Consider the following 22505-nt stretch of genomic DNA (forward strand, 5'->3'; position numbering starts at 1 on the left):
TCAAATGGAAAAATGTCTATGAATTGCTCAGAGCTGGACACATAATAAACACTCATTCAAATAGCAGCCGCTCATAATACTTAATGCTGTTGTAGACTGTAAGTTGGGCGAGGCAAGTTGTGAGTCTGTTGGCAGTAGAACCTCCGTTAAGTCCCTTTATCTCTGAATTTCTTGATTTATATGAGGGGGATATTTAAAAGAGGATTATAGTAAACCTTATGAAAAATGTGACATCTAAAAATATAGAGCATTAATTGATCTTCATAAATGCTGATGACTCAACCTTCTAACTAACAGGCTCTGGGGTCTGGCTGCTATAGGCACCTAGAATTACTGGGGTTTTATGTACACTGGTCATTAGTTTCTCTATGGCACTTACCAGTTTGACTTCCGTCCCATGTTTCTAGTGATTGGCATATGCTTCTGGGTCAAGACTTGGATTAGACGACCTTTAAATACTTTGAGGATCTGAACTAGTGTGATTGTGAAGATTAAAGTCTTTATTCTTCTAGGGTTGATAGTCTTTGGAAAATCTTTTTCTTTTCTGTTTTAAATTAATTTTCAGTCAGGATACAAAGTAATTGGCTTCAATGTGGCATTTTAATACCTATTTGTCCTTTCCTTGTTTGTGTCCTCCTCCACACTGCCCTCCCCTGCCCTCTTCTGTTGGTTCCCTTTCCCCCAGCAAATAGCACCTTCCCCCTCTCCTTTCATGTCACATGATAGGTGGTCCTTATTTGCATCTCTCTGGATATAGTCTGTGCTGAAAAACTTTTCTGTGTATGGAGAAGGAAGCTCTAAATGAAAGGGCTGTGACATCGAGTCTGCCGGTTTATACTGTTACCATGTGGGTCGCATGTTTCCAGGTGTGATTGTTGTGAGTCAGAACTTGGGATTAGACCAGCAGTGTTTGAAATAATTAAAAACATCGTGTGACTTTTTAATGTAGAAGAATTTGCTTCATTTTCCCCTTTCAATTCTGTATGAAGCATTATAGTTTGAAGTTGGTCATGGCAGCAGCGGTACGTGGGTTCGAATGTGAAGGAAAGGTGAGCCATGCCGGTGAAGAATGGCTCTGTGCCTTTTCCTGGAGGGCCCCTGCTCCCAGGTACTTCCCTAAAGTTTAGGTGCGAAGTCCCGTGATCATTTCTTCAGCACGTCTATTCTTACCGCAGTCTGTTTCTGTGGGCTGTTGGTGCGCCCTGCATGCACAGCTCTGGGTGAGACTATTATGCCTAAGATAAGATCTCCCTCCTTAGCGTCTCACGGCTTGGGAGCTGCGGATGACAGGAACTGCTCTGATGCGTATCATCATCTGGTTTTACAATCTGAAGTTTTGTTCACCACTGGGTGTACTGGATTTATATTTCACCAGATCAAAGTCTATAAATACCGTAACAGCTTTCCTCTCTTCTCTCACAGAGCGCTCCACCTCCTGTGGCAATTGTCCTGAGCTCCTGCTTGGTTCCAGAGCTAAGATTCCTTTGTAAATACTGTACCTGGGAAAACAGGGTTATGTTCACTTCTACTTTCGCTTCTTTTTCTGAGCCTGTGGTTTCTCTCAGTACTCCAGACTGGCCTCAGACTCATCATCCTCCTGCCTCTGACTCCAAAGTACTGAGATATTACCGGACTATGCCACCACACAGGGCTCTTTGGCATATTGAGAAAATTGGGAAAGTTCTTTTCCTGTAATTAGTCTTGATTTTCTCCGTTGGGTGCTACAACCCTTCTTCCCACAGCTGTCCAGAGCATCCCTAGAGGGATTAGTGAAGGCTCTTGAACTTCATTGTCCCATCAGTGCCATTTGTCTTGCTGGCCTTTCAGAGCCTCCGAAGAGATGGCGAGGAACGGTAGGTTCCTGCTGACCTGGCGGCTCAGAAACAAATCCCTGGGCCATGGTAGCTAAACAAAGTCTAAATGGTACCCATTTCTACTGTACCTAGAGCGAGGCTCCCCATCCCTGGTGGGAGCTGCTGCACACAAGCAGGAATGGAAGCACAGCAAGACTTTCTAGAATAAGCAGGTATTAAAGTTCTTTCAATCAAAGATTCTTGTTTCTCAGGGAGTGCAGGCTCCTTCCGAGCCTTTCATCTGAAGGTGTTAGCCGTATGTCATAGGAGGTTCTTTCTTCCTATGAAGCCAGTTTGCATAGAGACCCCAGGCTTAGTGATCCAGATCTCAACGAAGGAAGATCCTTGCTATTTTCTTTCTGGGTTTCCTCCCCAGGTTATGCTAATAATCACCCCAGTCTGTTATTCTCAGCATCATTTACAGTGCAGTGGACTCCAGAACACCCTCTTAGTGCCTGGGAGACTTCGGGAGAGGTCACATTACATTCAAACTTAGTTCTTTCTAATGTAAAAATGAAGGTGTCATATCTAGCTTTCCTGCTCAGGTCACATGATTGTTAGGAGGAGAATGAATGGCATGCTCCATGCTGTCCCTCAGGGAACAACACTTAAGGCTCTCAGAGAGGAGGTTAACCAGGGAGTGGAGGTAGACAAGGAAGATAAAAGTAAGAGTCTCCAAGCTAAACTGTCATACCTGCTGAGTTCTCAGCATGGAAACACCTACAGTGATTTAAGCATTTGTTCAGCCATCATGTGGAATATGATTTGTGCTGAAATAGATAGGATGCAAATGAGAAAATAGCAAGATATGGTGGGTTACTGCTTCCATGAGAGGTGGGAAAGTTGAACTGGGCCTTTGGCTTTCCTGTTTGTTCTCTACAGTGGTTGTCTGTCTCCGGTCTGTGCACAGGCATCACTTGCTGGCTATTTGACTTAACTCTCGTCCTAACAAAAGTCACTTTATAGGTGTGTGCTTGTGAATGCACTGAAAGCCGGCTGGTCCTCAGATGCCAGTTTCTGGATGTGCACTTTTATAATGAAAAGTCTGCTTACTTTTCTGGGTCAGTTTTGCCCTAAACTACAGCTCTGTAAATGAAAAGTTGCCTTGTTTTAGACATGGTATTTATTTCTAATGACTGGGTAATTATAATACACAGGGACACTTAATGCTTTGGACCATATTTGATATAAATGCTGAAGGAGAATTTATTCTTTAGGGGTATAGACAAGAGAAAGGTCAAAGGCCTGCAGTGGGTCTTCAGAAGGACAGTTGATGTACTGAGTGTATTCGGGTGAATACGGATGTCATGTGAGGATAAGTGAGAATTGCAGTGTCACGTGCAGCCTTGAGTGACTGGGCTACTTTATGTTAATAGTTACATTGGCGCTGTCATTGACTAAATATTTTTCTAGCCAGATAAAGAAATGTGATTTCTTTATATGTTTACAAGACCGTGTTTACAAGATAAAGATAGTTATCCCTTGAGTTGACATAGTAGAGAATTCTCTTCCATGAGTCTTCCTAGAAGAAAGCACAGAAATGTCTAATTCTGACAGTTTTAATGGCAGACTTTTTAAAATTCATGACATGCTTGACACTTCCTGTGGAAGTAAACACAAAAATAAAAGACTGCAGGTTTTTGTTGTGGCTATGCCGTGTGTGTGTGTGTGTGTGTGTGTGTGTGTGTGTGTTGACAAGTATAGCACAGAGTGCCTCTATAGGTCAGAGGACAATCGTTGAGTGTCACTTCTTGCTTTTTAACTTGTTGATCAGGGTTCGTCATGACCCGTGCTGCCTACCCTAGGTTATCTGGTCCCCACAGAAGAGCTACCAGGCAGTCCTGACTCCACCTCCCACTTACACAGGGACCACCAATCTGTGTGCTGTGCACCCAGCCTTAGTGAACTGCTGATTAGAACTCAGGTCTTCATGCTTAAGTGTTCTCTCTACTTCATATATATTAAGTTTCCGGAAGTAAATATTAAGAAACGGCAACAAATCAAAATATGACTTGGAAATGAACTCCCGTTTCTCTGTCCTTCCCAGGATCCCTTCCGCACATTTTTAGAAAAGGTGGCCTGTAGTCATAGTCTAGGCTTTGTTATTTGATCCAGTATTTCCTTCTGTTGCCTATTTTTTATATTTTATTTTTATGTTATGAGTATGAGTTTTGTCTGCATGTATGTATGTGCACCACAGGCATGCTTGGCGCCCGTGGAGATCAGAAGATGCACTGAATCTTTTGGAACTTGAATGGAGGCAGCTGGGAGCAGCCACGAGGTTGCTGGGTCCGCTGCAAGAGCAGCAGGTGCCCTTAATCATTGGGCCGTTTCTCCAGTTGGCTGCTCCTTTCTGAACTGCCATTCTCTTCAGTTCGTGCTTTATTCTAGAATTCCTAATCAGTTCCTAGTTATTTTAAAATAATTAATTCATCTGAGGTGTATGCAAGTGTGCATTTTCTCAGAAGTCAGCCTTTGACTTTCATCTTAGTTCTGCTGTGCGTGATTCAAGGACGCCGTGGACTGCCTCACACCATCCTCAGTTATTATGTTTCCCTTCCACTGCATCTTGATTCTTCATCTCTGGCCTCTGGTCTGCTAGTCTGCCCTCTGCATCAGCCCTGGGCATCTTTTGTCTTACCTTCTTGTCTGCATCAACACTTCAGAGACTAGGTTTGGGTAATTTCTGCTCAGTGCCACACTTCTGAATTCGCCTAGGTTTTTCTTCCTTTCTTACCGGAATGTCCCTTAAGTCTGTGTTTGACAGTGTCCTAGTCAGACCTTCACCGCCCCGCACCTGCTCAGCGGACCTCCACCATGTACTTTGTGTCGATTGCTTTGCTTGGTGTGCATCTCTATTGATACCAGGGTTTATAGGGTCTCAGTAAAGCGCTCCATTAACTAGTTCCTGTCTTCATTATTCCTCCCTAGAACTATTAGAGCATGGTGATTCAGATCCCCACTGTTTTCTGGTGCCCTGCCCTGCCCTCCTGCCCTGCCCTGCCCTGCCCTGCCCTGCCGACTTTATCCTTCCCATTTCATGGCAAGGCTCTGCTGAGCCCCTCGGGTGCTACTGTTTGCAAACATCACCACCCAGGACTGTTGTGGGTTTGAGCTACATGTTTCCAGGGCTGAACACTCACCTGTTAGCACTTCCATAGCATCTTTGAGAATGCCTAAGACTTGGAGCTGCTGGGTGAAAGTTGCCCTGAGCCTCCAAGGACTGTGGACCTCACTCCCTGCTCTGCCTGGAGATGGAGGCAGGGACACTGCATCACCTCTTTTCTGTTGACTTTCATCTCTGCAAGAGAGGAGAGACGGGAGACTGCTGGCGGGAACGTGACAGCATGTTTAAAGGTAGTTTTCCTTAGGGACCTGTGTGCTGCTCCACTCCTAAGTTCTCCTGTTTTCTCTCATTTTTTTTCAGTGACTTCTTTAAAATATGGGGGTAAAGCATTTGTGGTAAGACCATTCTCTTCCTAATCATTCTGATTAAATATGTTTTTTTGAAATCAGTAAAGCAGTAAAATATTATTTGAACTTTGCTATATACTACTTTTAACAATACAGAGCGATTAACTGGATTATTTTTAATTTTTTTATTAATTATTTGTGTGTGTGTGCGTGCACACGTGTGCATGCACATGTATCCACACATTTCTTGGTGCATATGTAGGTCAGGAGACAGCTTTGTAAAGTCAGTTCTCTCCTTCTACCTTTACACAGGTTCTGAATCATCAGACTTACGTGGTGTGTCACCAGCTCTAACTGGATTTCTTAATACCCATGAACCACTGAACTCAGCATTGATAGTAGACCCCTTTTTTTCCCAGAAACTAATAATTTAATTCTTCTGAGAACAATTTTAAACAGAAAAGGCTTTCCCGGTTATCTCAGCCTTATACATATAATATTAGTCATAATTAAGATCCCTGTGTTTAATATATTTATAAGCCGAGGATTAGCAACTGTGAGCTTGTATCTAATTGTGTGATCATGCCTCTCTACATAGCTTCCTTTCAGTGCCTAGCAACTTCCTCACGCCAGGGGGTTGAACCAAGAGGCCGGGCATACTTAAAGTTCTGTAAGTGGGAAAGGAGGGCTTGCGCTGGCTGGATTTTGGAAATCTTAAGTCCCCCTAACTGGTATTGTACGACATGGGTACAGAGCATGGAACTGAGGGAAGAATTTTGTGCTGAGATTGGGTCGACGGTGTGTTACAGCTCAGAGACTGTGAGCCTTGAAGACAGCATGGTCGGGTCCTGGCTGGATGCCTGATACAGCTGTCACCTTAGACTTTTTACAAAGGGTCCCCCAAGCTTTAGTTCAAGAAGTCCCATTTTACGAAACTTGCTAGAATCAGCCAAATGCAAAGCATGGGAGGTATGGCTTTGCTAGAGTCAGCCAGGCCCAGTGTCCCTCCAGACAAGCTGCTACCTGCTGCCCTTTCCTCGACTTCCCTGGTCCCATTGCGGCTTGCTAGGTAAATAGCCACAGGTAAATGGAATGTGGGGACATTGCAGATGGTAGAATGTGTGTCATTTGTCCAGCAGACATGCATTTAAATGGATGTTAGCAATATCGTAATACAGTGAACGAGAAGTCTGTGAGCTTTAGGGTGGTGATGTAGTGTCTGCATTGTAGGCTTGGCATACCACAGGGGTCTGTGGCCCCTAGATGCCCCCTGTCCCCACACACAAAAGGAGAAGGGAGAAAATACATCTAGATCGCCTGTTCTTTTGCTATAACTTTTATATACTCTGTTTGTCCACATCACCATTAAAATTAATGAAATTTGATGTTCATGAAAGGTTTTAGAAAGGTCAACTTAGAATAGAACCTATTTTTTCCAGTTAATGAATTGTTTTAATCTTTATAACCAGCGCTTGTATAGGGTGAAACAAAACTGTCTGTAACTCCAGCCCATAGGATCTGACACTCCCTCTAGCCTCTGCAGGCACCTTCCCTCAGCTGCACAGCCCCCTCCATAAACACACACATAATTAAAAAAAAAAAAAGCCTTAAGATATTTATGTTGTTAATCATTTTTACATTGTACTGTGTTATATAAGGACATTTTTATACAAGTACATAGTGTACATTAAGTGTAATTTTAAGTTTTTTTTTTAAAAATTCGGTTTTTGAACACTGTCATTAATCTCAGCCTGCCTATCAACCTTTGTTGAATGTCTTGTGGCTCTGATGAATGGGGTGGGGGAAGAGGTCTCTCTAAAGATTGAGGAAGCCTGGCTGCAAAGCATGCCCCCAAACAAAAATGTGTTGGGCCTGGTCTGGTGACACATGCCTGTCATTCCAAGCATTTCGGAGGATCGAGAGTTCAAAGCCAGCTTCAGCTACACAGTGAGACAGTTTTTTCTTTAAAGCTCTTTGTGTGATTTCCTCCCAGTGAGCATTTGGCACATCGAAGGCCTCTTCTGCTCCGAGTTCACAGAAAGGGCAGGAGTGAAAGCCGGGCATCAGAAAACTCGGCTTCCCGTGTTTATAAACGGGATGAGCACGCGCTTCGCCAACTGGTTACAGCCTTTGTAAATTGTTTTGGTTTGAGAAATAAATGTTAATGTTAATGTTAGTTTGTTGTTGGGCAGAAATTAAAGTGCTAATGAGCGCCCCGAATGATCTCTCAGTCTCCCTCCCTTCAAGGCAAATATTTTGTGAGGTTGAAATCCCAGGTCAAAGCTAAGGCTGGGCACTTAAATGAATGTCTCTCTTGGTGACATAAGGAATTCTTCTTAAATCCCCTGACAGCTACTGTGTGGTCGGGAAGCACTCTTGAGGAATACTTTCCATAGAAAGTTTGGGACCTTCTTTTTGACAAGGTAGAATGTTGGCTGATAGGAGAACTGTCAAGGAAGGAAGGATATGTCACTGTCTTGCCTCTTTGGAAGGGCCTCCTTACTGTTGTGTTTTGAAACAGGGTGTCGAGCATTCAAGGTAGTCACAACCTACTGTAGCCACCTGTGGACCAAGATCACAGACTGGAGCTGGAGTAGAACCTCCCCCCACCCCACCCCCCCGTCATTACTGAGGTCATCACCTGGGATGTGCTGACCTTTTCTCATTAGTGGGGTCACCACTAGAGAGTCCCTGGGTCTGTTTTGGTTATGTCAAACAGCTGAGTTAGGAGTTGCTCTAGAAATGACCTGAGTTTTCTGTTTGTGACAAAGTCATGTCCCAGATGCCTCATGCAATAGCAGCATGACCCCCCGTCGTCGCCAAGAGGAGAGAGGCGTATCGGCCACCATATTGACTGGACGGACCTTTTTGCTGTCTTCCTTTGTGATTGGTGTCTCAAAGCAAGCTTTGGTTAGCCTCTTTAATCAGTAAATACCACAAAAAGTTCTGTGAATCCCTTATTTGCTGTGTCACATAGAATGGGTGACATTGTATTCTCCAGGGCAGGAACAAAATCTGCTGTGACCTTGTTTACACCCTGCCTTGACCCCTTGGAGCATTGCCGTTCTGGGACCGAGTAGAGTATCGTTTTACTGGAAACTGCCCTGTTTGATGAGGAATTTTTAAGACCTTTAAAACATTTAGTAGCTTTTCCTCCTCTCCATTGTCTGTCCCTTAAAAGCTTTCAGTGGCCTCCGGGGTGAAAAAGTCACTTAGAAGGAAGCTTGAAGCCCGCTGCCAGGAGGACGGCCGTCTTCCAGAAGCTGGTGGTTGCATTTACTCAGCAGTTCCCCTCTTAAACTGTGAGCCAATCGTGAGGAGCCATGATGGACTTCTAGAATGGCCTTCTGGGAGGGGAAGCACACTATGAAATGTCTCTCATAGTGAGAAGTCATCGTTTGAGGGAGAAGGAGCCAGCGTTGTGTTCTAGCCACACTGTCCCTGTAGAACAGGGCTCCATTCCATTCTGCAGGAGCTGCAGGGTGCATGGGGCACCCCAGGTCCTTGTAGTGTTGCCTTGGGTAGAGGAGCAGCCGAAAGCACTGCTTTTGACAGCCTGCTTTTGTTTTGCAGTTCTTCCTTGGCCATTGATAAAATTCCAGTTTGAAGTATTGCGTCATAAACAGTGTAGTAACACATTAAAAAAAATCTAGACCCAGCTTTGTCAGAAAACTGATGCTTCTTGTTTCAGAGAGAAACAACTCAGTGTTCCACTGTTCCGTTGCTTCAGCCTGACCAATGGCCTGATTTTAATGTTCTCTCTATGCCTCAAGACTTCATTAGTGGCTGGCACCTAATTTTGTTTTTACCCTCTGAAGAAATCTCAGAACTAATTTTTAAAATGATTTTCTTTTTTATTTTTAATTTTTTGGATTAAGTTATTTTCTGCTAATTATGTTTGGCCTGTTCTTAGAGAAATAGCTGAGTTTTTTTCTGAGGTGTAGGGCAGGAAGGACCAGATAGTTCTGCCTTTGTCCATTTAAGTTAGAGTTCCTCTAAAGAAAATCCTACCTTTGCTTTGCCTAGGATGAAACTTAGAATTATGGTTTGAAATGTGGCCCACAGAGAAGACTAATTTAATTGCAGCGAGTCTTTAGAAAGATCGATGGAACTTTTGTTTCAGAATTTAAAAAGAAATACATTTCATGGATGAGAATTTAACCTGTATAGTGTGGGGACCTACAGATTTTGGTAGAACACTTATCACACAGAGACACACCCTCCCACACATACAGACAAACACAGACATACATTGACACACACACACACAGACACACACACACACGGAGTGAGTTCCATTTCTTCTGGAAAGACAGTAAATAAGGAATTTTGTTAGAAACTTGACCTTTTTGGTCACTGAAACTGAAAATTGAAGGAAAGGATAGGAATGGTTCAAATGTTCCACATTTTATCTACTTCGGTATGATACAGTTGGGACAGATAGTTCCTTTATTTTGTATGGATAATTATTGTCAGGACAGGATTAACAGAACCAGTAATTACAGTTATGAATTCTTAGAGGTACGTTTAATAGTGTGTTCAACAGCAGCAGGCAGCATAACCTACTAGTTCCAAGCTATGGAAGAGTCTGGGTCTTTTAACAGGTACCTGAAAATTGCAATTTGCTCTCCCTAAACTTCTTCGAAGACTTTGGTCCCAAGCAAGTGCTGTACGGTCACAGATATCTGCATTCTTTGGAGGAAATGGAGAACAGTACTTATTTTCTCTTATATAAAGAATTTTAAATGAATTATATCCTTGTTTCAAAACAGTCTAGATTTTGAAAGTGGGAATTAAAGTTTAATGAGGTGTGATGTGTCATGGGTATCTAATAATAGATCTGTTCTGACATCTGAATTTTGGCTTTCTCAAAGTTCTGTTGTTCAAGATGGTGAGGATATTTGTAGGTTTATCCCCAACCATAAAACCTGGCATGTGTGAAGGGTACTTGGGCATCCTCTAGACTTTTGGTGGCATTGCCATGGTTCTGGGTTAGAGAAGAGATGTGGAGCTGGTCTTGGGTGCTTTGGGAGGGTCTTTCAAGTTATTTTTTCTTTTGTAGAAATTAGCCCCCCGTAGAGACCTTCTCACCCCTTTATTAATAAGGACCAGATCTGTTCAAAGAGAATCAATCCCCGGAGCCTAATCAGGATTAAACCCACTTAGAACTCAGCAGTGCTCCATTGGTGCTTAACCTCACCAGAGTCAAGTTCTCCAACCCTGGCTCGCCCAGAAATTTGGAAGGAGCCTTAGATGTCTGACTTGCCACTTGCTAAGGAAGCTGTCTAGCAACTGAACTTATAAATAAACCCAGTCCCAGCAGCATTTCTGCAACTTCAGTGTGCATGTGAGATTTTTATCAGTCAGATTCTGGGTCCTGGGTAAGGCCCATCATCTGTATTCCTAAAATAATCCCAAATCCTTCTCGATCTTGTTGGTCCCCAGATCACACCTTGACAAAAAGCCTTAGGAAGGGCTGTGTCACACTTCCTATGGGTATGCTCTGTGTACCCCACAACTGGTGTAATGTGTCCTTTGTGCAACAATATTTCCCCCTTTGGGGACAGCAGTGAATATAGTGTCCCACATGACTACTTTTCAAGGTGATTGCTGATGTGAAGAGTTACTAAGTAGCTACTTTACATTTCTGTCATCCCTGGACTTTTACAGACATCTATGTAAGACATCCATAAGGATGATAACATTGCCCTTTGTGTTTTAGAGGTGTAAGTAAATTCTTCATAGAACAGTATTGCCTTGTGTCTAATGATCAACACAGATCATAGAATATTTTAGAAACTCTTACTTGAAGATGTTGTTAGTTGCTTTTACTCCTTACTCTTTGGCAGGCCCACCACCCAGCTCCCAAATAAATACACGAGGAGAATCATTATTACTTATGAATGCCTGACCTTAGCTTGCCTTGATTCTTTGCCAGCTTTTCTTAATTTAAATTATCCTGTCTACCTTTTGCCTCTGGGCTTTTACCTTTCTCTATTTTTGTATTTCTTTCTTTACTTTTCTCCGTGGCTTGCTGGGTGACTGGATGACTGGCCCCTGGAGTCTTCCTCTCCTCCCCTTTCTCCTCATTCTTCTTGTCCCAGATTTCTCCTCCGGTTACTCTCTCTGCCTGCCAGCTCTGCCTTGATATTGACCATTCAGCTTTTTATTAGACTGATCAGGTGTTTTAGACAGGCACAGTAACACAGCTTCACAGAGTTAAACAAGTGCAACATAAAAGAATGTGACACATATTTGCACCATTAAACAAATATTCTACAGCATAAACAAATGCGACACATCTTTAACTAATGTTCTACAGCATGAATGTATTCAGGACATAGAATGACTAGGATTGCATCTGTTGTCTTGAGAGGTAAGTTAGTATGCTCAACAAACAATGAACAAAGATAAGTAGCACTGTACTTGCCTTCTAGGGTCATATGCCGTGTAGTACATAGACCGACGTAGACGGACAGCATTGACCTGTCGAGACAGACACAGGCAAAGTGCTGTGAAAATCTAAAGGGTGGATGCTAGCTGAAGGGAGTTCAGGCTAATAGTTGGAAACATTCCTTTATTTTCTATCTGTTATTTGTCTGTGTGTCTGGCTGTCTATCTGTTTACCATCTCTTTTTCTGTTTATTTTTGATAGAGTGGAGACTCACTAGGTAGACCAGAGATCCTCCTGCCTCTGCCTCCTGAATGTGGGGATTAAAGTTGCGTCCAACTAAGCCCTGCTAAAACCATTTCTATTTCTCTTTGCTTCTTCAGCAGACTCAGTAGGTTGCAGACAGTCTGATGTCTGTGAATACAGTATCCTGATATCCTACTTAGTTTTTGTCAACTTGACAAAATTTAGAGTCATTTGGGAAGAACTCTCAATTGAGAAAATTCCTCCGTAAGACTGGTCTAGAGGCAAGTCTTGATTAATGATTGCTGTGGGAGGGCTCAGCCCACTGTGGGTAGTGCCAACACTGGGCGGGTCGTCTTGAGTTATAGCAAAGCAGGCTGGGTAAGCCATGAGGAGCCAAGCAGCAGCACCCTTCCCAAGGCTTCTGCTTCAGCTCCTACCTTGTTCTTGCCCTCGCTTCCCTCAGTGATGGGCTGCTACCGGGAAATACAAGACGCAGTAAACCTTTTGCTCCTCCAGTTGCTTTTGTTCATGGTATTTTATCACAGCAATAGAAAAGTAAGTCAGACTCGTGGGCTTTGGAGCGCAGCACTGAAAGTCACTGCCCCTGTACTGCATGGATGAAGCTCTTGTGGCCTCTTGCACATGCTTATGGTTCTTTTGTTCTGCATGTATCGTGCTAGCTACCATCACACTTGCATCAGCATTCTCTTTCCTCTGTCTGATTGGCTATGGCCCTTAACACAGATAAAGTGAGCTCGCATCAACTTTGAATGATAGTCCTGAGACACCTTCCTGGGAGTAACAGGTAGGATAAAGGTTGCTAAGGCAGTAATGGTCTCCCTTATCATTGAAGGGTGTGTGTACTTCCTCATAGACAGGCACATAGTTTTAAAGGGTCCTTACCGCCTGTAAAAGACCTACTAAGTTCTTGATAATATGCCTTTGCTTTACATATTTTGCCTCAGATCCTCAGGAGGATCCTACAAGGTAAATGCTATTTTACCTACTTTATGGGAGAGGAAATATGTTCAGAGAGATTAACTCTGCCTAGGTTCTGTCTACTGTCCAGTTTGTCTGCCTGTAGGTAAGGGGAAGAGCCGGGGTTCATGAAGTTTCCCTGTTCCTGCTGGAAACCAGTTGTTTGAAACACAGAGGGGAAATGACTGTTGTTTTGGTTAGGGCTGTTCTTGAAGTCCAAGCTGCTTTGTTCAGCATAGGGGTGGTGCTGGGCCTCAAACCCTGGAGCCATGGCTGCTCCCTGCATATAGCACTGCCGATCTGTGTCCTCAGCCCATCTTCTGCAGTGCTTGCTTCTCTTCAGGAGTTCAACTGGAAGCTGGGAGGAGTTTGTCAGAGTCCCAGAGTTGCTCATTTGACCGTACTGGGCCCTGTGGAAAATAGATTAGAGGACGCTTCTCTAAAGAAGTTACCCCGTATAATTAAAGACCTAGACAATAAAGAACTGCATCTTATGCCTGGCCCATGTGTGCTGCAGTAAATGGCTGTGCTGTCTAGTCCGCTATAATTTGAAACAACTCCATGATAATTCAATTTAACGTCTCCATCCACTTACAGCAAGTCTGACTTTTACAACGATCGGGCTTACCGCCAGATTATCACAAGAGATTTGGGAATTATCTCATAACAAAGTTAATTTTAATTTGTTGTGAAGTATATGCCATAAAAGGAACCTAAGAGCCTCCGGCTAATTCTGCGCTTGAGCGTTAGAATTTGTGTCAGGAGACAGCGATGAACCGAGGGTGCGTCGGACACAGCAGGGCAGCCATGCTTTCGTGAAGGCTCTCGGGCTGAATGACTGGGGGTCAGAGTCGTGCTCGTGTCTTTATTACGTTCCTCCACTGTTGAGGTCATTTTCCTTGAGGAAAGCAGCCCAGGAGGGGTTTTCAGACGGCTGTGTTGCTCCGCTGTGTTTAGAGTGTCACACAAGGCTGTTGGTTAGGCTGCGTCTTTGCTTCCGTGTGTCAGCCAGTGTTTCACTCCTGCTGTAGGCAACAGTCACAGCAAGGACTTTTCCAGAGGCCTGGACCTCCGTGTCAGCTTCCAGCATCGTCACTGCCGGAGTCGGCTGTTGCGGAGAGTAGGCTGTTTCCTGAACAGCCAGGTGTCCAAGGAGGGAGTTCATCACTCACAAAATAAATTTGTATTTTCTCTAATTAGGTTTCTTTTATTTGTCTTCTGGGGAGCGTAGATGCTAAAGCAGACTCTTAAGACATTATTTTATGAATGTTTTTGGTGATCCAACCCAGGTCCTTGCGAGTGTGAAACAGTCACCAGACTGCCTAGCTACCCTTCCAGCTCCCCCGCTCTGTCAGGCTCTTCAGGTTTGCTTTCATGGCTTTAGAGCAAATACTGTCAAGTATTAAATTTGTACCAGCAAGGAACTGGCACCGGTGGTAAAGTGCCTAATTCGGCCTCACAGAACATTGAAACCGCATGTGGCCTTCTTTCTTTTATTTCCCTGTGAATGAATGACTCCCTGAATTTCTCATAAAAGAGATTTTATTGGTGTTCCTTGTGCTGTGTGTTGGCTTAAAATCCGAACGCTGCCCTGGGATCTTTGTAGCCTGTCTCTGTGTATTGACCTCTTCTACATTTTTTTAAAGCCTTATCGGATACTCAGGAAGCATGCTTTGGACACCTGTGCCTCAGTCACAGTACGCGGCATCATTTAAAAGCGAGGAGAGGCATGCTGGCTTCCGTCCCTCACTCTTGGCTGGAGGAACAGACGTTTAACAAAGCCCTGGGAATGTTGGATGGGGAGTTGCAGAAGGACTGTGAATACTCAGGAAGGGTGAAGGTCACCAAAGTCCCCAGGAACCAGATGCTTGGAGCTGAGTATACAAGGTTGAAGTGAGCTGCTTAGGCAATCTCACACTTGTAATCGCAATGCTCTAAAGGCTGTGACAGGAGGATTGCCGTGAGTTTGAGGGGAGCTGGGGCTATATAGTGAGTTCTAGGTCAGCTGTGCTACACTGTGAGACACTATATCAAAAAGTACAGCGAACAGAAAGAAGAATTGAGCTGGCAGGGAAAGAGAGCATCCCCAAAACCTTTGCATCCGTTCACTTCTGTATTTCATTGGTCCCTTCCTCTGGTTTTCCTGGTCTCCCACAGCCCCTTCACACATGGTTAATTTTTTTTTCATTCCATAACTCTCCAACTCATTTGTAGCCATTTCAGACTTTTTCCTACTAGAACTCTAAACATGGCCGCTTTTAGACCCCAGATAGTAAAACCAGCAAGTGCCCTGGGAGAAAACAGTTCCACTGTGGATAGAAATCATTATTATTTCTCAATAGATATTTAATCACAGACTTAATTCACAATCTTCTTGGTCTGCGATGATCAAACTCGTTAAGGGAGATGAGCAAGAGGTAGGAAGAAAGTCACTCGGCGAGGCCTCAGATGCTAGTATTTTCCCCTTACTTGAGAAACCACTGCCACTGTCCAGTGGGTCGTGGTCCCTGAATGGCTATTGGCGTTGCAAACAGTGTGCAGCTTCAGTGGACATTAAATGGAAATGGATTTGTGTGGAGGTTGGGATATTGCTCAGTGGTAGGACACATGCTTAGCATGTCCAAATCCCTGTGCTCTTGTCTTAGTTAGGGTTTCTACCACTGTGATAAAAACACCATAACCAAAAGCAACTTGGGGAGAAAGGGTTACTTACAGCTCTCAGATAATGCTCCTCCACTAGGGAAGTCAGGGCAGGAACGTGGAGGCGGGGACTGAAACCAAAGCCATAAAACACTGCTTACTGGCTTGCTCCCCAGGACTTGCTCAGATTGCTTTCTTATAGTATCCAGGGCCACCATCCCAGGGTTGCATGGCCTACAGTGAGCTAGGCCCACCAACACCAATCATTAATCAAGAAAATGTACTACAGACTCACCTAGAGGCCCTCTGGTGGGGAGCGTTTTCTCAATCGAGGTTCCCTCTTCCCAGACAAATTTAGGTTTGTCCTAAGTTAACATAAAACTGACCTCTCCCAAAAGAAGCTCCTCTCCCAAAAGAAGATAAAAAGAAATGGACTTACATTTGTGCTAACAGGAGAAACGAAAGTTAAAGATGTTGTAAATACCATTGACTATTATCCAATGCTGATTAAAAAAAAAATACAACACCCCAGCAGAGATCAAATTAAGGTGGTTGCTCCCTTGTAAAAGTATGTTTCTCCCTCACTTTGTCTGGACACCTGACTCTGGGCTAACTTTCCTGGCATCCAGAACATACTGTTACTTGTCCGTCACGTTGCCTGGCTGAGCCTGGCAAGCTGACGGGGCTGGTGTGAAAGGCACTGATCGTGATCGGGTGCTGCAGAAATATAAGTCAAATTTGTAACCGTGTCCCTGAATTTGTAGTTGCCCATCACCACGTGACACTGAGGAAGGGTAGGTATCTTCCTTGGTCTCGAGGTGTGGTTGGATCACCTGCTGTCCTTGGGCCTCACTGCTGGACGTGGCCTGGTGGCCACACCTCACTTCCTGCTGTGACCTGGAACACCCCTCTCACTCATTCCTTTGCTTATACCTCTGGTGAGAGCCTCAAAGCGCTTCCTAAGCCAGACAGGCTCTGAACTGGCCTGCTCCGTGTGGACTGTATGTTCCATCTTTTTCAATAACAGTGGACAGGACTCGCCTGTGGCTTATATAACACACCATCCTCTTGACAGAGTTGTGTGTGGCTAGCTTCTCATAATGGAGTTTACAGGAAGGGTGGTACCACAAAACTGAGGTAGGATTTGGGGCCTTAAGCAGTCCATCCATATCCCTGGTACCTGACCTCAGACACCTTGGCAGGTTTGAGTCTCCGTTTCCAAGGCAGAGCTTTTTAAACATTGCCCATTCTTGATCCTTTTTTACAAAGAAATTCTGACATGACTTACAGGTTTATAAACTAGACATTTACTGATAACAAATCGTCAGAAAATTTATTTTAAAACAATTCTTTGATATACATAGAATTTTACTGTTTATTAAAGATGAAAGCAGATTTGTTTACCAATGAGATCGGCATGATTGTTTTTACCCAGAGAGTTAAGTCTTGGCTCAACATTTGATTCTGTAGGAAGCAGAACATCTTCAATGTTTTTCAGAGTTGATGACTTTGTGGTTTTAATCATTGTCAATGTGCAGAATTCCATGTCACAGGACTACAGAGCATAAAACAGCAGATGTTTAGAAGTATTTACTTCACAAACTATTGGAAATTCTGTTCTAATCTAAACCAAAGTTCATTTAATGATCTTTAAATGAAACTCAAGCCGGCAACCCAAGCATCAGCTTGTACAGTCAAACGTTTTAACACAATGCAGTTCAAGATACACTGACCTGATACATGCTGAGCAGTGGTGGCTGGAACAGTCAAAGTCTTTGTTTTCCAGCCCAGCAAGATATCTCAGTTTGTAAAGTACTTTTTGTTGCTGTGATGACCACCATGACCAAAAGCAGCTTCGGGGGAAAGGGTTTATTTTATCTTATAGCTCATAGAGGAATCTTCTAGATCACTGAGGAAAGCTAGGGCATGACGTTAGTGGGGACTATGGAGAAAAGCTGCTCACTGACTTGCTCCCAGATGCTTGTTCAGCTGCCCTTCTTTATAGTACAGACTTGCTTGCCTTGGGTTGGAATTGCTCACGGTGCATAGGACCTTCCTACATCAATTAGCCATCAAGAGATGCCTACAAATGTGTCCACAGGCTAGTCTGATGGAGGCATTCTTCAAATGAGATTTGCCTTTCCTGGATGTGTCAGATTGACAGCCAAGATCAGATGTCACACAATACAGACAGGAAGATCAGATTTTAGATTTCCAGCACACACATAAAAAGCCAGGTGTGGTAACATGTGTCTGTAACCCATGTACTGGGGTTGTCAGAAGCAGGAAGATCCCTGGAGCTTGCTGCCAGCCTAATTGGTAATAAGGAAGATGCCTGACACTAATATCTGGTCTGCATACACACACGCACACACAAACACACACACACACACACACCCTGCTTACACATGAACACACACATAAACTCTCACGTACAGAAAACCTTTATCTTCTCTAAGCCATGCTTCTGTAAGAGCAGAAGACTTGATGTGGATGGTAAATAAACAAATCAGATACTACACTGTAGTCTCTATTCTGAGCTAGGCCATTTCAGGCAGCGCTCTTACCGTGGCATGGTGTGACGGCACATGTTGTATGAAGTCCATGTGTTGTATGTTCGGAACCCCCATCTTCAGTTGTTTGACCCCAGGTGGGGTGCTGACCCACAGTTTAAGAAGTTGTGTCTTGGACACTGCCACCTATAGGACTGTGTCTGATCTTTGTTGCCTCCCAGTGATGGGTCTCATCGGGAGCCCTTCCTGCATTACAGAACAGAGCCACTGGCAAAGGAAGAGGCAGCTGATGTTTGAAAAGGCTGCAGGTCTGGCTGCAGCACTTCCTGTCTTACAGATTGATGGTGTCTAGCTGTTCTGCAGATGCCATTGTGCATCTGGGTTTCAGAGTGCGTGCAACAAGGGAGGAGGGCGGTTTGAATCTAGCAAGAGCTCATTACTGAAGGTAGGCTCCTGGCTTACTCCCCTTTGATCGCTTCATTGGGGGAAAACAAATGACCATGTCATCCTATCGAGAATTCCACTTTCTCTTTGACATAGAAATAAACAGCCTCCCACATTCGATTTATTTATTTATTTATGTGTACTACTGCTGGAACCATTAGCTTTTAAAGACCACATTGCCGTGTTGCTTTACCGTGTTTTTGACCTTCATTTTTGGATGGGAAGAAAAAGAAACAATAAATATGTCTCTAGACGTTATTATATAGGAAACGAAGGGCTCTTAACTACAAATGACCACTAGACACCAGAGTCCTCTAAAGTCTGCTAGGTGAGCAGATAAAGCAGGCAACACCACAAGGGAAGAGGACGGGGGCTAAATTGATTCAACGTTTATCCATTCATGAAAAGAAAGCATTAGAACGCTCTCTTCTCTCTTCCTTCTCCCCTTTATCTGTCAGAATGTAGGTAGTAATGAGTACATTTGTTTGTTTTCATTTGAAGTGCACATCAACCTACAGAACCCATAATATAAAAATGTTAGGCATTGGCCCTTAAGAGCTCCTAGATTCTTATTAGAGTTGTGCCAAGGCAAAAGTGTAATTGGCAACTGGTCCCAAGTAGTGTGTGCTCTTCCCCTTCCTCGTCTTGATGCTCAGGTTTTTGAAGCCTGGCATCGAGGCTCCTTTTATTTCCAGCTGTTTTTCCTATCTGTCTGCCAGAATCAATTCGTCATTAGCCAAACCTGACTTGAGCAGTGGGTTTCCAAGTGTATGCCAGGCAGGTACATGGATGTAGGCACAGTTTAGGAAAAAAGTCTCTCACTGCTCTGTTGCTAGGTTACTGAACCCTGAAGTACTGAACCCTGAACATACCGTCTATGCTGCAGATTTGTTATTTATGGTTGCAAGCAGCTGCTGTTCATATTTTGGAGGGTAAACAATGGGATACAAAATGAATAAGACCGAATAGTTAGACACAGCACCTCATCACATAACTACAAGCAGATGTCTAGGGCACACTCGGTGAAGGAGACTGATTTGAAGTTACTGTTAGTGCTCGGGGAGTTGGAGGCTACCTTTGCAGAGCTGTGTTGGTAACTCAGTCACGAACTTGAACCCTGTAGTAAGAGCTGGATGACGATGCTGTGGTGTCTGCTGCCGTCCAGTGCTCCTGGGCTAGAGGCAGGATTAGAAGCATCAGTTTTGGATACAGGGTTTTTAAAATTTCCCCCATTTATTCTTTCCACTGTATTTTTAATCATATGGGCATTTTTTTTTTAAAAAAAGAAAAACCCTTATTCCGAGAATACATTTACCAAATTGTAGTATAATTATATCAACATTTAATCACTTTAAACAGTCTGGGATAGTGGTTTTGTTTAGCTGTTTGTTTCATAAAAGTTTTTAAAGCTGAAATTACCATCATTTTCTCATTCTACACACTTCTAACCAGCATATCAGGTAAGAAATGTTTGTTAGCCTCCTACGTTTTCCAAAGATCGGCCGTGTCAGATTCATCGAAAGCATCTCTGACCCTCAGAATTTACAAACAACACCAAGACAAAAGTTAACAATATAAAACAACCATATGGATGATGCCCCAACGCTGTGTATAATTTTATCCTAAATGAGAATTAAATACTAACTCCAAACGGTGGCTGGAGATGAAAAGTGCAGGCGTTTAGCATCGTGGAGGGTGATGAATGGGTTCGGTAGGTCTGTACTGATGACATTTGGGAAAAGGAAGTGCGTGGCCTAGAGTGGCATTTCCTAGAGATGCTAAGATGCGTTCTGGCCTTCGAAGGGTGGGCAGGCTTTGACAGTAGGCAGAGATTATAGGCGGAGTTCTGGTTAAGGGGATTGCTGAGAACACGGGTTTTCATAGCTAGACATTAGGCTTGTGCATCAAAGCACCTGGAAAACCTAGATGGGATGGCATATGTGTTTGGAAAACCTTCGGCCCTATGACAAGGAATTAAGCTTGCTCTTGGAGAAATTCATTTATTACTTTTTGAGAAAGATGTATTTAATTGTGCATATGTGTGTGTTTATGTGTGGGATATATGCTATGTGCAGATACCTCCGGAGGCCAGAGGCATCAGATCCCCATGGGTGCTAGCGACCAAACTCAGATCCTCTGCAGGAGGCTCTTAGCCACTGAGCCATCTCTGTAGCCCTTACTACATTTTTAGCAAGCACGTGTTCTAAGCTAAGCTTTATTGGAGGCCGAGGTTAGCGTGAGGTGTGGTAGCATGTGACTGTTGACTATAACCCCAGCACTCAGGAAACTGAGGCAGAGGATGGCAAGTTGGAGGCCAGCCTTGGTTATGCAGCAAGACTCTACCTTAAAAGAAAAACAAACAAGAAGTGCCACAAACTGTGTCCCTCAGGGAGTCTTGTACTTCCTGTTTCTGGGAATAATAAACAGGCGAACAAAACTATTGGGAACAAAAGCTGCTTTGCTTTGCCCATTTGCTGGCTCAGAGGTGGGTGACCGTCATTGTCTCCAGCCTTTTGGGAAGGTTGGCTTACACCAAAAGTCAGGCAAAGGTGAGGCAGGAGAACCCTTTTCTGTGCAAAGTGGAATGGCAGCAGACACGCAGGTGGGAGACACAACAGCCCGATGCCTGGCACTTTGAAGACTTGTTGAGTTTCTTTTCTCTCCCAGTCAGAGCTTCCAACATAGCAGCAGGAAAATGCAGAGATGGGGTCACCTTCAAAGGACTACTGCCCTCAGTGCTTCTGCTAGACTGGCATGACTGAGAAACACCAGAGTGATGCCCAGCCAGGCTTTCTCCAGAAATGTGCAGACCTGCGGTGAACGGGGGGGGGGGGGGGGGGGGGGGAGAAGAGCATTGGGGAAGAAGGACATTTGGTGAGAGCCTTGTGATGGGTGCTAGTTATGCTGGGACCGCAGGAGGAAGCGGTCGTGGTTAACAAGTCCAAGTGAGAGTTAGTAATCCAAATCCCCAGCACACAGTATCTTCATTTGTAGTCCCAGGAACCTGGCCTTCATTAGCCTGAGGATGTGGCTCGCTTCAAAATCCAGATTTCTTAAAGTCTTTACCCTGGATGTGTTAGTGAATTTTGGTGGGTGTGAAGCCAGAGGAAGGCCTGAATTTATCTCTGTCATGGAAAGTTGATGAGGTTCTTAGGAATTTATGGGAAGCAGATTTTTATAAATGTATGGGAAACAGATTTTTTTTTTTTTTTTTTTTTTTTAGTAAAAGTTTGAATCATTTTCTGATCTTTTCAGAACTGCCACCCTGACCTCCATTGGCCATGACTATGCAGTTTTCCCTCTTTCGGGCAAAGCAGAATATAAACACAGGAAGACAATATCGTGAAAACTGAAGTTTGAAGGCCAGGTCTGGTGATGATCTGTAAATACTAATTTTAATTTGTATCCTAATTTTTAAAAAGCATTTTCATTGAGATCTTGGAATTAGAAACATCTGGGGTGGTACTAACAGGGATGAAATAGAACCAGGGGACGGGTCATGGCAGTCTCCATAGCACAGCAGTAAGGAATAGCTTGCCCGGTGTATGTCTGCCACTTTTAGGCATCTATAGCCACTGCAGGCGAGCGACCCATTGGCATTTCTACAGATACCTCTCAGGACAAGGTCTAGCTGGAGTGGAACACTGAGATCCTCATTTTATTTCTTCAAGACCTCTCTGGTAGAATAGTCACGCCCTGAGCCAGGGCTGAGCGCTCTGTTTCAGATGAAGCCTCCACGTCTCCAGTGAGGACTGCTGATAGCTGAGCGTGTCTTGATGCTACACTGGGCCTTCCAGCTCGTGTTCTGGAGTCCTCTTGAGCTTGTCACCTGGTCTCTTTCTCAGAGTACATGCTGTGGACCAGTGGGAGAGAACGTCATGAACACAAACAAGAACTTCAAGTAGGGAACGTTGGGTAGATTCAGAATGACTGTCTCAGCCCGTGCAGTTTCTGGTACCATTCACAAGGTCGTCACAGCTTGAGACCTTTAACCCTTTAGTAGATTTTCAGCGGCCAGATAAGAGC

General features: G+C 44.0%; 1 protein-coding gene across 2 annotated transcripts in view; it reads left to right on the forward strand.

Annotated features, from left to right (window-relative positions):
• The window catches only part of C5H1orf21 (chromosome 5 C1orf21 homolog), a 197853-nt gene that overhangs the window by 53441 nt on the left and 121907 nt on the right, over positions 1–22505 (forward strand). The window contains exon 1 of one of the 2 annotated variants that reach the window (XM_087906430.1): positions 21735–21846. The exons of the other annotated variant lie outside the window; for it this stretch is intronic. The gene's annotated coding sequence lies outside the window, so the exon portion shown is untranslated. Of the gene's footprint in view, positions 1–21734; positions 21847–22505 lie in introns of those variants that run through there. 2 annotated transcript variants of the gene reach the window in all.

Source organism: Myodes glareolus, chromosome 5 (genome assembly GCF_982192425.1).
Source record: "Myodes glareolus chromosome 5, mMyoGla1.1, whole genome shotgun sequence".
NCBI classification, from domain to species: domain Eukaryota; kingdom Metazoa; phylum Chordata; class Mammalia; order Rodentia; family Cricetidae; genus Myodes; species Myodes glareolus.